Below are 15529 nucleotides of genomic sequence, written 5' to 3'. Positions count from 1 at the left end.
TGGCCCATGTTGGGCTCTGCCTCCGTCAAGTTGTATCAAACCCTTAGTCGGGTCTCCAAATCTGTGACCGTTGAAAGTTACATGCATAAAACCTGTCATTCTGCAATACGGTTTCTCAATATTTCGAATCCTGCAGTCCACAAACATTTTCGTGAAGTTACTACCTCCCCGACCTGGCTCGGCCGGTAAATATGTTCCATTATGCTGCCACAGCTGGAGGTGCACGCAATGACAGGCGAACTCAGCCACCATGGTTAAGTCCTTTATTGAGGCACAACGGGACATAGCGCTGGATATTTCATGCAGCCCCAACGCGTTTCGGAGCTCCTTATGCTCCTTGCTAACGGGGCGGGCATGCAGAGGCAGACGTAGGAAGAGAACAAGTCCCTGGTTCGTCCTGTTTCATAGCAGTTATTGCTGACGTAATCTTTGAACTTATCGGATTCGTAGTCCTCCAACCACCATATGGCCCATGTTGGGCTCTGCCTCTGGCAAGATAAAATCAAGCCCTTAGTCGGGACTCCAAATATGTGTTCGTTGAAAGTTACATGCATAAACCCGGTCATTCTGCAATACGGTTTCTCAATATTTCAAATTCTGCCGTCCACAAACATTTTCGTGATGTTGCTACCTCCCCGACCTGGCTCGGCCAGTAAATATGTTCCATTACGCTGCCACAGTTGGAGATGCACGCAATGACAGGCCCTTGGTGGGTGTGTTCGCCTGTCATTGCGTGCACCTCCAACTGTGGCAGCGTAATATATATATATATATATATATATATATATATATATATATATATATTCACTGAAAAAACCATAGGTTATAGACCATATTTAGGGGGTCATTAGGATCGCGGACGGACTTGAGTCCGTCCGCGACCCCAGAGCATGAGGGAACATCCGCATGGGCTGCGGCGTTCCCTCTGTGCAGATTAGGATGTGACCGCCAGGGTGGCGGTCACATCCTCTATTTTTAACATTGCTGCGGGTGGAGCTTCAAGCTGCACCCGCAGCAATGTTAAAAATGCACGCACAGCATTTGCGTGCACAAAGTGGCAGGCACCGCGCGGTGCCTGCTGCATTGGGCACGCAAATGCAGGGGGGTACCATAGGTACCCCCCATGTGCACCCCCCACCCCCCCACTACACCTAGGGGCCCGCAACGGGCCCCTGCAGTGCAGTTACACATGCTTTTCCACGGCGGAAAAGCCGCCGTGGAAAAGCATGTTCCCAAGCGCATCCTAATCTGGCTGACGGTGTCTAAGAGACACCTTCACCATTTTAGTGCTTTTCCGCCGCGGTTGTAAGCCAGCCGCGGCGGAAAAGCTGCGGACCTAAACCATGACCCACCAGCCATCCTAATGTGGCGGTGGGTCCTGGTGGGTCCGCAGAGGATTTTCCGCATCCTCCGGGCCGGCAGTGGCTTCCGCCGGCCCAGAGGATGCGGAAAATCCTCCATCATAATGACCCCCATAGTTAGGAATTAGCATTTACAAAACCTTGAAAATTCACTGAAAAAACCATTGGTTATAGACCATATATAGTTAGGAATTAGCATTTACAAAACCTTAATTTACTCGCACAAAACCATAGAAATTCGCATATATAGTTAAATGCAATAACTATATATCGCGCACCCGCAATCCACTGCTGCTGATGTCACATATTACATCATTCATGACATGGTCAGTGACATCACTGATGACATCACTGATGACATCATCCAGTGACTGTATGTTTCTGTAAAGTTAAAATATGTCTTACATATTGAAGAATGAGTGGATGTATAAGTGTCTGGATGAAGGATTTAGTAGGTGCATGACTGACTGTATGAGAGAGTGATTAAATGTGTCTCACTGAGTGCATGGGTTAGTGACTAAACTGTCTTAATTTGTGCATCATTATATCTGTTGTTCTATGAACTGCTGCATGTGTTGATCAGTAGCTATATGAGTAACTATATGGGTTATTGATTGGTTGCCCAAGTATTTGTATGGGAGACTGAGTGTGTGTGGGTGGCTGGGAGGTGTATGACTCTGTGCATAGATGTGTGAGCAGTTGATTCACTAGATGTATGGGTTCAAAAGTGCATGTGGAAACAGCTGTATGGGTGGTTGACTGTGTACGAGTGTATTGGTGAGTGAATGGATATCTCAGTGCTACACGTCAAAGTAAGTACATATGTAAAACACAATACATGTGAGAGTTCACATATATAAATTACTGTGTATAAGAGCCAGTGAATGTGTGAGTGGCTGAATGGATCATTGAAAACTTGTATCAGGGATTGTATAAGAGAGTAAATATGTGTTAGTATAGGTTTGAATAAGTAAGGTGTGTATAACTGTATAGTTGAGGAAATGGAGGTGTGATTGATTCAGTGCATGACTGACTAGGTGTGTGAGTAACTCCATGGATGAGTGACAGTCTGTGAGTGTCTGTTTACTCTGAGTGTATCTAAGGTTATATTAGAGTCTGAAGAGGTTGATCGTATTATCACATGATTGATGTCATCAGTGATGTTGTCAGTGATGTCATTTGAGTTGTCATCAGTGATGTCATCAGTGATGTCACTGACCAGGTCATGAATGATGTAATATGTGACATCATCAGCAGTGGATTGCGGGTGCACGATATATAGTTATTGCATTTAACTATATATGCGAATTTCTATGGTTTTGTGCGAGTAAATTAAGGTTTTGTAAATGCTAATTCCTAACTATATATGGTCTATAACCAATGGTTTTTTCAGTGAATTTTCAAGGTTTTGTAAATGCTAATTCCTAACTATATATGGTCTATAACCTATGGTTTTTTCAGTGAATTTCAATGGTTTTTTAATAGCAAATATCAAAAGCTGTTAAATGTCAAGTACGTGATAGGTAAAAACATTTTCGTGTTTATGCACGCTGATGTGCTTTGAACGCTGTCCCCCCCCCCCTGTTTTCTCCTAGGAGTACTCTCTCTTTGCAGATAGTGAAGGGTAGTTAACGCAGGTCTTTGCCCCGTTGTAATCCGTCGTGCCTGCTTCTCTCTCTATTTGATTGATTGTTATCCAAGCATTTACTGTTTTAGAATTGGTTCTCTTTGGTTCATTCTCTATTTACAAACAAGCACAGAGTCGCAATACTCTGTTTAGTCTTTGCAGATAGTGAAAAATCTTTAAGAAAACAAAAGGAATGGAGCAAAATCAGTAGGCCACTAATGGGATCTCTTTTTGACCTCGCTAAAATAGAAACATTAAGAACAACCCCTCATGAGAAATACGAAACTAGTGAGATGAACTGAGCTCCACACCATGATGGCTGCAAGACAGCTCGGCTCCGCCACCCACCCCACCCAAAATAACGACAAACCCTATGCAAATATTATAAATATATACAACACACCAGCAAAGTAACAGGGTAAAACATTTTATTAAATAACTATTTACATAACTATTTTATACTTTTTGTTGCCCGATCCGGCTAGCTCAATCGATCGAGCATGAGACTCATGCACTCTGATCTCCTTGGCCTCAGTCAAGCATTAATAGTAAGATTTTCATACATGAGTGTACTTTTTGCCTTTTGGTGACTCTTCCATTCTGAACATTTTTCCACAATCCGTTTGACCTGAAACGATTACACAAATAAAACATTTGTGAGTTTTAAATTTCCGGAGAAGTATAATTCACCAATAGCTTTCTCTGTAGATCTTTTTCCATTAACAATCCCAGTTCCATCACCCGCCCAGGATATCACTACTATTAGTTGTCATTGTTGTTTCTGTTTTCTGATAGTGAAGGATAGGTAATGCGGACTTTTGTCCCCAGTTGTAATCTGTCATGCCCCTCTACTCCCCACTGATTGAGAAACTAGTTCCACCCGGATCATTTATTAGAGGTACATCATCTGTCTCAACCGGAGAGTACCCCTAATAAAGAAGACATATGTAAAATACGAAGTAATCACTGTATCCTGTTAAACAGACACTTAAACATGAAACACACTTGAAAAGGAAGGGAAAGAAATTGAACAAAATCAGTAGGCCACTGATGAGTTTTTGACTTCGCTAGAAATAAGAAACATGAAAGTGGTGAGAGAAGCCAAGCTTGACGTTACGGCAGCCACGAGGTAGCTAACCTCCGCCACCCCCCCCACTGCTCCAAGCATGTCTGTCCCACCGCCCACCACGCCCAATAACGGTAACATGAAATAGATACAAATCAGCAGATACCTACCCCATTCCGGAAACTCCCGAAGTGCAACAGGTCCACGGTTACGCCCATCCGGAAGACGAGGCCTCGACACGTGCAGGGCGGGGCCCGACTAGCCGCCATCAGCCGGAGAAGTCGTGGGATGGTCGGCCAGGAATGTACTGGTCCTCCCATTCTCTTCTGGCGCCCTGCAGGCCACGGGGGGGATGTCTTGCCTCTGCCTCCGACCCCCCCCCCTCTTATCGCCTGGTCCGGACATCACGGATATCAACGCCAGGTGTCGGCGTGGGGTGCGCTGGGAGGGAGAGGCGGCGCGAACGAGCCTCTCCCAACCCCCCAGGTTGGGGCCCCTCAGCTGCACCCCCAACGCTCCACTCACCCGACAAGGGTGCCTCCACTCTTGCGATGCAGCGGTGCTCCACTGACCCGACAAAAGGTCTCGTCCACTATTGCGAGGCAATGATGCTCCGCTCACCCAGCGGGGGTCTCGTCCACTGTTGCGGTGCAACGGCGCTTCTGAGTTCAGCTAAAAAATGGGTCCTGCGTCCAAAAACGTTCTCCTCGACTTTGAAGATTCTATAAGAGCCACGGGGGCCCCCGACCCCCGCAGACACCCCCGATGGGGAATGACTGCCATGATCACCCACGGAACGACCACGACGTAGCCGTGGGACGTCGGCGCGCTCATGCCGGCGCCGGCCTCAGTCTTGAAATGACCAAAATCCTGCAAGACTACCAACTTGATCAGTTCCGGTGGGACACCAGTATGACCCGGTAGGAGAGATTGTTGCCTCCCACCCCACTTTGACTGTTGGTTCATGTCGCCAGTCCCCTCTGCTACCCTTCAACGAAAACTTTTGGACTGCCGAAAGAGGTCCCGGTCCAACCACGAGTTGGTGGAGACATTTTGACTATACTTGGACCTTCCTGACCTCACCCAAAATGGCGCCGGTACAAATGAAACTCTCAACTCCTTGTTGTGCACCGATTGCTCAGCCTTGACATCATGAGATATGTATGCAGTTTTTAGCACATGAATTGATATGGGATAAGACTGATTATATGTTCGGACAATGAATTGATCCAGGATGGGTATTGATTATACGTTCGAACAATGAATTGACATGGGACGAGTACTGATTACACGTACGAACAATGAATTGATATTAAGTTCTAATGCATCATTGATTACTGTATTTATTATTGAAGGTTCGAATTGTCGACACTTTTGGTACTTGCTCACAATGAATTATCGATATGATTTTGTTGCACTTGTCGCACTTTTTACTATGAAATCAACGACCACTGACTCTCTGTTATGTTTTCCACAAATAAATACCCCCCCCCCCATTTACAGTTCCAGCCTGCTCCGTGGCCGGCCCACGGGGTTGTAGGCCCGTATTTGGGCACCAACATTTTTATTAAAGGTTTTTGAAAAAGCAAACGTAGTTGTAACGTGTAGATTGGTAAGTTTAGAATAAATGGCCACTGTTTCCGATTTAAAAAAAAAAAAAAAGCAGGTGAAATGAAGCAGCTCAATTAGTTAAGGGTTAAAAAGTATAGTACGCAGAAACATTGAAAATATGAATGGTCCAGGTTTGTTGTATGTGTTTTTCATTTTTGTACAGCATAAAGCAATCGATAAAGATCCTGGTATTTAGCCTCTACTTTATATGCTACCTGTATCAGGGAAGTTGTTTTAAATGCCCCTAAGCCACCCCAAAGGAATGTCACCTGCCCCCCCTAGTACGAACGAAAACGACCCCGTACCACTGTAGGTTATCTCTCTTCCTCAAAAATGACAAAAATTACTTTCTAGGACGTTTTGGACGTTGATGATTTTCATATGATCTATTTATTAACGTAATCTCTCCGCATGAAATTAATTTTCCACATGCTACACAAGTCAATCTCATCTGCCCAAAGTTCTTTTGCAGATTTGGGACCGTTTCCCTTGCCTCTGACTCACTTATTGCTAAGTCATTGGTGGATGTTTTTGCCGGTCGGGGGTTATCCACCAAATCTCGAAGTTGTGCTTTAGAATAATTAAGAGGGTGCCACCTCTCCATGTGCCGATGCATGGTATGATTACCATAGCTATATTTTTTTTCGGTCTCTCTCGAGAGTTTTTTTTTTGCAGATGAGGCAGGTAACGAACCTGGCTTTAACTTTCTTTTCATGAGAAGGAAAAGAAAAAAATTGCCAGATAAAATTCACTTTCACATGGGACGTTCTTGGCATTTCTTTCAGAAACTTTTACATCACTGTGTCATTTCTTTGTCTATCCTGGTTAAAGCAGTGTCATGTAAATAGTTGTTTAAAAAGTTTTTTTTTAACGTGTTTACTTTGTTGGAGCGTTGTATATATTTATAAGTTATTAAAGTGTTATAATCCTACTACTTTGTTGGAGTGCTATATATTTTTTATGTGACACATAATTGTGAAGACTTTGATGAACAAAAAGGCATCCCTGGAATCTTCCGCTTCAGGCTCGGTCCCACACACCCTTACAGTGAGAATCCCCTCCCCAATCACAATACAGGATCGTTATCAGATAGTGGGAACGCGTGTGGTGTGACGGATCTCATGAGGTGGGGGCCTTGATCTACTGTAACTCCTTTGAACAGGGGTGATTCTTTACAGTTGGGGCCATAAACTACATCCGCAGGGCTAGGTGATAGCCTGGGATCGGCCTGGACAATCAGACACAGAGGAAGAGGAGTGTCAGAGGGTGCAGTAGTGAATAGGGTGAAAGGGAGGTGTCGGGTAGGCACAGGGTGTGATACTCAGGGAAGAGCAGCGCAGATGGGGGGAGGTTTATGGCCCATGCATGAGAGAGAGCAGGGGTGACCAGTGCGTGGGGGAGATGCTTGCGAGGGTGGGGAGCCATGCTGAGGATCTGGTCAAGGCATCTAAAATGGCTGCCGTGCACGACAAAAGTGTGGCATTGGAAAAAAAGCAAGATGGCGCAGACAATGTTTATCAATACGAATTAATTTATAACAATTATTTTTAACAATATATTTACTCGCAGTGTCAAAATGGCGGTCAACACTATCTGATTTCCTTCGAATTGACCGTTAACAGAAGTCAAGCGGCAAAAAAAAAAAACGCTCACGCGCAACCGCTGGAAGACAAGTATCAACATATATGAGCCTCCTCAACCACCCTCAGAAAACATAAGGGGTCAGGATACGTCTCCCATACCCCCTTATACCCAATACTCACATTGCTTTTCCTCCATCTTGTAATTTAATTAAATCGAAACACAAAATGGCAAAATTCCCGTTTCGCTACCAGTTTGCGACCCGGTTCGCGAACCGAGAAGCGCTTCTACCGCGAAAAATCAAATTTTTTTTATTTGACCCTTTAATAACCCCAACATCATTCCTAGGGGGTCAAGAGGAGTCTACCTTGCCCCCTTTCATTAAATTCCCCCTTCGTTTTTCTCCTCCTCTTGTCTCTCGATCCTACCGAGAGACAAGATGGCGGCCGCACCGGACTGTTTAGAATGTTGACAGACACCGGAGAGCCAATCAGCTTCACTTCGCAAAGCTCCGTTACGCGAAAAGTACGCGATCTGGAGCGCTATCCGGGACGCTGTTGCAGATATATCTGTTTTTTTAAACGTTAATTTCTCAAAATCCACTGGAGCACATATATTGAGACCCAGCAAAGGCACATCGGGCTAACAGTCCCTGCAATTTTGCCAAGTTTCGTGTAAATCCATTCAGCCGTTCGAGCTAAAAGTGAGGCCAAACGCCCTATGGAAAAATGAATGGGAAAAACGCGTTTTGGGACCCCCCTTTTTTCTCGGCCCCCCTTGACGAAACCCCCCCAAATTTTCAGGGGCTGCTCAGAAACAAAATGTGCAATTTTCCTGAAAATTTCAGCTGATTCCGTCCACAAACGCCAAAGTTATTAGACATAGAATTTTCAAAAGTCCCATAGAGAAAAAATCCTAACTATATATACCTACTGGCGACCGCCAGTAGGTAATATATATATATATATATATATATATATATATATAAATAATATATATATATATTCACTGAAAAAACCATAGGTTATAGACCATATATAGTTAGGAATTTGCATTTACAAAACCATGAAAATTCACTGGAAAAACCATTGGTTATAGACCATATATAGTTAGGGATTAGCATTTACAAAACCTTAATTTACTCGCACAAAACCATAGAAATTCGCATATATAGTTAGTTGCAATAACTATATATCGCGCACCCGCAATCCACTGCTGATGATGTCACATATTACATCATTCATGACATGGTCAGTGACATCACTGATGACATCACTGATGACATCTCAAATGACATCACTGATGACATCTAAAATGACATCACTGATGAAATCACTGATAACATCTCATTTGACATTACTGATCACATCACTGATGATATCATTTATGTGATAATACGATGAACCTCTTCAGACTCTAATATAACCTTAGATACAATCAGTGTAAACAGACACTCACAGACTGTCACTCATCCATGGAGTTACTCACACACCTAGTCAGTCATGCAAAGAATCAATCACACCTCCATTTCCTCAACTATACAGTTATACACACCTTACTTAATCAAACATATACTAACACATATTTACTCTCTTATACAATCACTGATACAAGTTCACAATGATCCATACAGCCACTCACACATTCACTGGCTCTTATGCACAGTTATTTATATATGTCAACTCTTACATGTACTGTGTTTTACATATGTACTTACTTTGACATGTAGCACTGAGAAATCCAATCACTCACCAATACACTCATGCAGACAGTCAACCGCCCATACAGCTGTTTCCACATGCACTTTTGAACCCATACATCTACTGAATCAACTGCTCACACATCTATGCACAGAGTCACATACCTCCCAGCCACCCCCCCACACACACACACTCCCATACAAATATTTGGGCAACCAATCAATAACCCATATAGTTACTCATATAGCTACTGATCAACACATGCAGCAGTTTACAGAACTACAGAAATAATGATGCGCAAATTAAGACTGTTTAGTCACTAACCCATGCACTCAGTGAGACACATTTAATTTATTCTCTCATACAGTCAGTCATGCACCTACTAAATCCTTCATCCAAACACTTATACATCCACTCATTCTTCAATATGTAAGACATATTTTAACTTTACAGAAACATACAGTCACTGGATGTTGTCATCAGTGATGTCATCAGTGATGCCATTTGAGATGTCATCAGTGATGTCATTTGAGATGTCATCAGTGATGTCATCAGTGATGTCACTGACCATGTCATGAATGATGTAATATGTGACATCATCAGCAGTGGATTGCGGGTGCGCGATATATAGTTATTGCAACTAACTATTTATGCGAATTTCTATGGTTTTGTGCGAGTAAATTAAGGTTTTGTAAATGCTAATCCCTAACTATATATGGTCTATAACCAATGGTTTTTTCTGTGAATATATAAATATATATGTACTTAGTTATAATCAGGACCAAAAGCATTTTTTTGTTTTGCCAATAATTGGCACCACAAGACAAATCTTCTCAAAATTTTCAAAAAACATCCCTTTTTTGGTTCACCATCTCTCTGGGGCTCCTGTCCTGAAGAAAAATGGCACTGGGGACCCCCACCAACCCACTCACTCACAGCCACTTACTGACCTTTACAGTTATACATACCCCCTCTCACTTATTTATACATAGTCTAACATAGACTCACTCACCTATACCGTCAGTGACACAAACACACACTCACCTACTCAGCCCCTCTCACAATCACTCACTCACACATACAATCACTCATATACCCCAACACTCACCTATACTGCCTTTCACATATGCAGCTACTCACACATCCATTTACTCAGTGACACAGACATACACACACTCAGTCACCCATAGAGCCAGATGCACTGGCCAACCTTTACAGCCACTGACTTTCCCACTCACTCATCCATGCAGGCAGTCAAACACACCCTCACCCATCTACACAGACACTCATACACCCATACAGGTACTTAGACAACCAATCAGTCACCCATACAGCTCACATACCCACTCACCAACCCATACAGCGGCTTGGACACAAACTGACAGAATGATACAGGCATTCATACAACCTAGTCACTCACCCATACATTCATTGAGATACCTAATCGCTCACTCATACAGTCAGTCATGTACCCACTGAACCATCCATACAGGTACTCATGCAACCACAGATTCACCAATACACCTTGGTATATACACTCCAATTTTTTTTTACAACTTACAGTGGAGGGTGATGCGAGTGGGTAAAAAGTGTTTCTCCTCATCTCCCTGCTTCCCGATGCCTGCCGTGAATACAGCTGGCACATCAAATGCCCTGGGGGTCTGCTTCCCATCCGGGGTGAGGTGTTGACTGCTAGAGCAGCAAGTAGGGCACACTTACCAGCGAGCGTGACGAAAGGCCAGAGAGGTGCAGAGGTCTAGACGCATGTAATGGCAGCAGCAGCCTCACAACTATTTCGTGGCTGCCACACGGCATGGCAGTGGGCGGACACCAGATATGCCACCAATCAGGAAGATACCTTGCCAAAGATCTGCTGCTGGAAGCAGGCGTGATTCATCGGGCCTCGTGCAGGAGAAGAGGTGAGCCAAGGGAGAAAGCAGAGATACTGCCCATGGCCAGACTCCACTTGGCATGGCATTGGGGGAAGTGTGGGCGGAGGAACGGGACAGACCACAGTCTGAAAAAAGGCAACAGGAGGACCATATTGAATTTCAGGGCAGACATTAAATTTCAGAAGAAGCCAGCTGGTGTCGCGCAGGGGGCTTACCGGGAGGTGGAGGTACCCCATGGGCCACATATTGCTCCAACCTTTTCCAGTTCCCAGGGGCTTGTGGACTCGATTCACTGGACTTGGACTCACCATGAACGTTACATGTTCTAGATTTTCTTTGTTTCTAGTTTTGGGGGAACCAGTACGTCCCCAGAGGGACGCTTGAAGGAATGCAGAGGGAAATACACTGGTTTGTGTGGATGGGGGCACGACCACACATGAGAAAGAATTTGAGCTACCTAGGGCCAGAGGATGTGGGGTTAGGAATCCTAGATTTGCAGTGGTACTTCCAGGCAACAGAAATGAGATACTTTGTGGAGTGGATTAAAGTGGACTATGAAAAGTTCTGGCTATCTCAGGACTGGGTAATGGTGCGGCTTCCCCTCTGGAAGGTACTGTTCCTTAAGAGATCGGATAGGCCTCAAATCCTCGAGAAGTCTACTATCACTAAGACGGTTATGGAAGTGTGGGACTATGTAGCAATGAGAAGAGAGCTCACCACATTACCCTCCCCATGGCACCTCTATTTGAGAGCATAGATTTTACTACGGGCTTACAATGGGGATAATTTGCGGCTTGGCATCAGACCCAATGCCGCACAGCGGGCCACATGTTTATCGAGGGGTGAATCTTCTCCTTCGACACAACTGCGGCAACAATATAAACTGCCAGAGATTAAAGACTTCCCTAACTATAGGTGCGGCATGAGTTGCTACACCCCGCTAACCTCCCCACAGTAAGCAGACGCCTTACCAGCTACAAGAAGTGGCTAGTTACCAAAACCACAGATAAACGACTGATCTCTGAACTGTATGTTTTGTTGCACCAACCTGCTTCCACACAGACTACACCAAGCCAGCAGCGTTGGGCAAAAGAACTTGTGAGAGAGCTATTTTCTAAATGGGGAGGGATCTATTATAGAGCTCGCCATACAGCCGGAGCACATCTAGTATAGAGACGGCCACTAAAATAGTCACCTATTGGTACCTAAACTCAGTGTGTCTTAACAAAGGTAATCCAGAGCGCAGCCCTGAAGGTTGGCGTTGATGCGGCTCAGCAGCCATGCTCTTACACTTACTCTGGAAATGTCTGAATATTACAGCTTACTGGGCCCAAATTCTAGAAGAGGTAGATAAACACTTTGACACTCAGATCCCTAGGTTCTCTGAGTATACAGTACTGGGCTTACCTAACCAGTTGACTTTCCCACTCAAATCCCGCAAAGGAAGACAGATGGGATAGGCACTAGGAGAAGCCTCCAGAATATTCTTGCTCACTAGGGGGTTCCAGTTACTCTCACACATTTGGTTTGGCTCCATATATTTTGGTATAGTTTTGTTATGGTAAGGATGTCTGCTACCCTCACAACCTCTGAGGCCTCTTTCCCTGAGATATGGCTCCGATTCCTTCCACTTCTGTCCAACAAGTGTAGGGAACATACTTGTCATACATTTCAACACATTCTTTGGCTCGCTAAAGTTGAGTACAACACAACATGACTGTAGGCCGGGAGAGGCAGATACATCTCCTCACAGTAGACAGGTTCTGCACCTCGTGATGATTACTGGAGGAAGGAGGGAGGAGTTTTGGGTTAGTTTTAGCTTTCTTTTTGTTTATATAAAACCCACATGACAAGTGAAGAGCCGCTTATCACCGTAATTTGTATGAGTATTGAAGGTAATGAGCAAGTGTGCTCAAACGCTCTATGTTAATGTTCTTGATCCATGTGAATAAGATTTAAACCATAAAACCCTCACAGTCACTGTATGATGCCATCAGTGATGTCATGAGTGATGTCACTGATCATGTTATGAGTGATGTAATATGTGAGGTCATAAGCAGTACATTGTGCTGTCACAAGTTATAGTTAGCTCAACTAACTATAACTACTGAATTTCCATGGTTTTGTGCGAGTGAAGTTTGAGTCTAACTATAACATCTCTGTAACCTTTTGTTTTTTCAATGAATCTCAACTTTTTTGAAAAATTCCATTTTCAAGCTATAATGTCACTGTAGCTTTTGGTTTTCTCAGTCAATACATATAAAAGATATATGTATATATATATTCACTGAAAAAAACATAGGTTATACACTATATATAGTTAGGAATTCGCCTTTAAAAAACCTTGGAAATTCACTGAAAAAACCATAGGTTTTAGGCCTTATATAGTTAGGAATTAACATATAAAAAACCATTGAAATTCCTCCTATATAGTTAGCTGGACATTTTATTGATATAAAACCAATGAAATTCCACATATAGTTAGTTGCACTAACTATATATTTCGCGCATCCGCAATCCAATGCTGATGATGTCACATATTACATCATTCATGACATGGTCAATGACATCACTGATGACATCACTGATGACATCTCAAATGACATCACTGATGACATCATCCAGTGTCTGTGTGTTTTTGTAAAGTTTAAATATGTTTTACATATTGAAGAATGAGTGGATGTATAAGAGTATGGATGAAGTATTTGATTGTATAAGTGAGTAAGTATGTGTTAGTATATCTGTGAAAATGTAAGCTGTTCTGTGTTTAACTGTATAGATGAAGAAATCAAAGTGTGATTGATTCTTTACAGGACCGACTAGGTGTGTGAGTAACTCCATGGATGAGTGGCAGTGTGTGAGTGTCTGCATAGGTGTATGAGTGCATATGATAGTGTTGTAATGATGAGTGACTGTATGTACGAGTGACCTTATGGGTGAATGAATGAATGTGCATGTAGACGTAGGAATCAGTGAGGGTGTATGTAGTAAATGGTATTGGTGTGTCAATAGTTTCAAAAATGATACTCTGTATTTTACACTAGGTGTAGCAGAGGTTATATTAGAGTGTAAGGAGGTGCATTGTATTATCACATGAAGTATATCATCAGTGGTGTGATCATTGATGTTAAATGAGCTGTCATCAGTGATGTCATCAGTGATGTCACTGACCATGTCAAGAATGATGTAATATGTGACATCATCAGCATTGGATTGCGGATGCGCGAAATATATAGTTAGTGCAACTAACTATATGTGGAATTTCATTGGTTTTATATCAATAAAATGTCCAGCTAACTATATAGGAGGAATTTCAATGGTTTTTTATATGTTAATTCCTAACTATATAAGGCCTTAAACCTATGGTTTTTTCAGTGAACTTCCAAGGTTTTTTAAAGGCGAATTCCTAACTATATATAGTGTATAACCTATGGTTTTTTCAGTGAATTTCATTGGTTTTTTAAAAGCCAATATATATATATATATATATATGAGTTTCTATGTTTTTTTAACATACAGTAAGGTGCCCATAAATGTATGTGGCATGAGACTGGACGTATGACCTGGCTTTTTGCCAGGCCCTCCTTCCAACCCCTTGCAGGTTCCCAGCTCCCTTCTGCACATACCCTTTGACCGTTTGCAGCAAGGCATAGGGCACAGGGCATGACCTATGGCAAGGCCCTGCATCCAAACCCTGCAAGCAACCAACTCTACGGTGGCGGACAACCACATGGACAGTGCCATATGCCCCCTTCCTCTATTAACTAAAGTGTGTATTTAGGGCCAGACTGGCTAAAGCGGTCACCGGGCAATCCCCCGGTGCGCCGTATGGGTGGGGGCCGATTTTTGCCCCTGGGGACGTTTTTGTTACAGGGACGTTTTTGCGGCATAGCTGCAAAATCGACCCTGTACCAAAATTGGCTGAAAACCGCCCCCTGCAAAGAGCTCGGTGGCAACTCCAACCCCCCCCCCCCCCCGAGTGGGGAGGGGGCGGCCGAGCTCTTTGCCAGGGCCGGTTGTGGTTCCCAGTCCGGCCCTGTGTGCATTTCCCCCTCCCCCTGGGCCCTTCCCAACCCTGCATTTTTATTTTACAGCAGGAACCCACCATTGTGTTTTTTTAATGTTAATCCAGATGTGTGGATCCACTACAAATTTGCAGTAAAATGTTAAGAAAAATATGTTTTTGGCCGAAGGTGCTCAAGGGGGACAGGGTATCACTACCCTGCCCCATTCCACCTTTTTTGCTAATTTTTTTTAGGACTGTAGACTCAGTTCCCACGTCCTAAACATAGCTGCTGCTAAATATTTGTTGATGTGGTGGTAGCCAATCAGATCTCATCTTGAGATTTGTTGGCCACGCGGATCAGTAGCAGTGTGAAATATACAAATGTTTTGATTCAAAAGTTCTCCAAAGGTACAGAACAGGTTTACACTAAATCACATAAAGCACTATTTCAGGACCAAGATTTAGCTTTCTGCCATGATACCATTCACTGCAATTGGATGTATGTTGTTACAACGCATACTTTTACAACGCCTACCTTTACAACGCATTTTTTACGCTGCAACATCCATTACAACGCATCCCATTACAACGCATGCCATTACAACGAATTCTTTGAAACTACCTTTACAACGCATTCCACTACAACGCATACTACATTTACAACGTATACCAGTACAACGCATAC

This window comes from Lissotriton vulgaris, chromosome 6 (genome assembly GCF_964263255.1).
Source record: "Lissotriton vulgaris chromosome 6, aLisVul1.2, whole genome shotgun sequence".
Classification (NCBI taxonomy): Eukaryota; Metazoa; Chordata; class Amphibia; order Caudata; family Salamandridae; genus Lissotriton; species Lissotriton vulgaris.
This window is presented reverse-complemented; position numbering follows the sequence as displayed.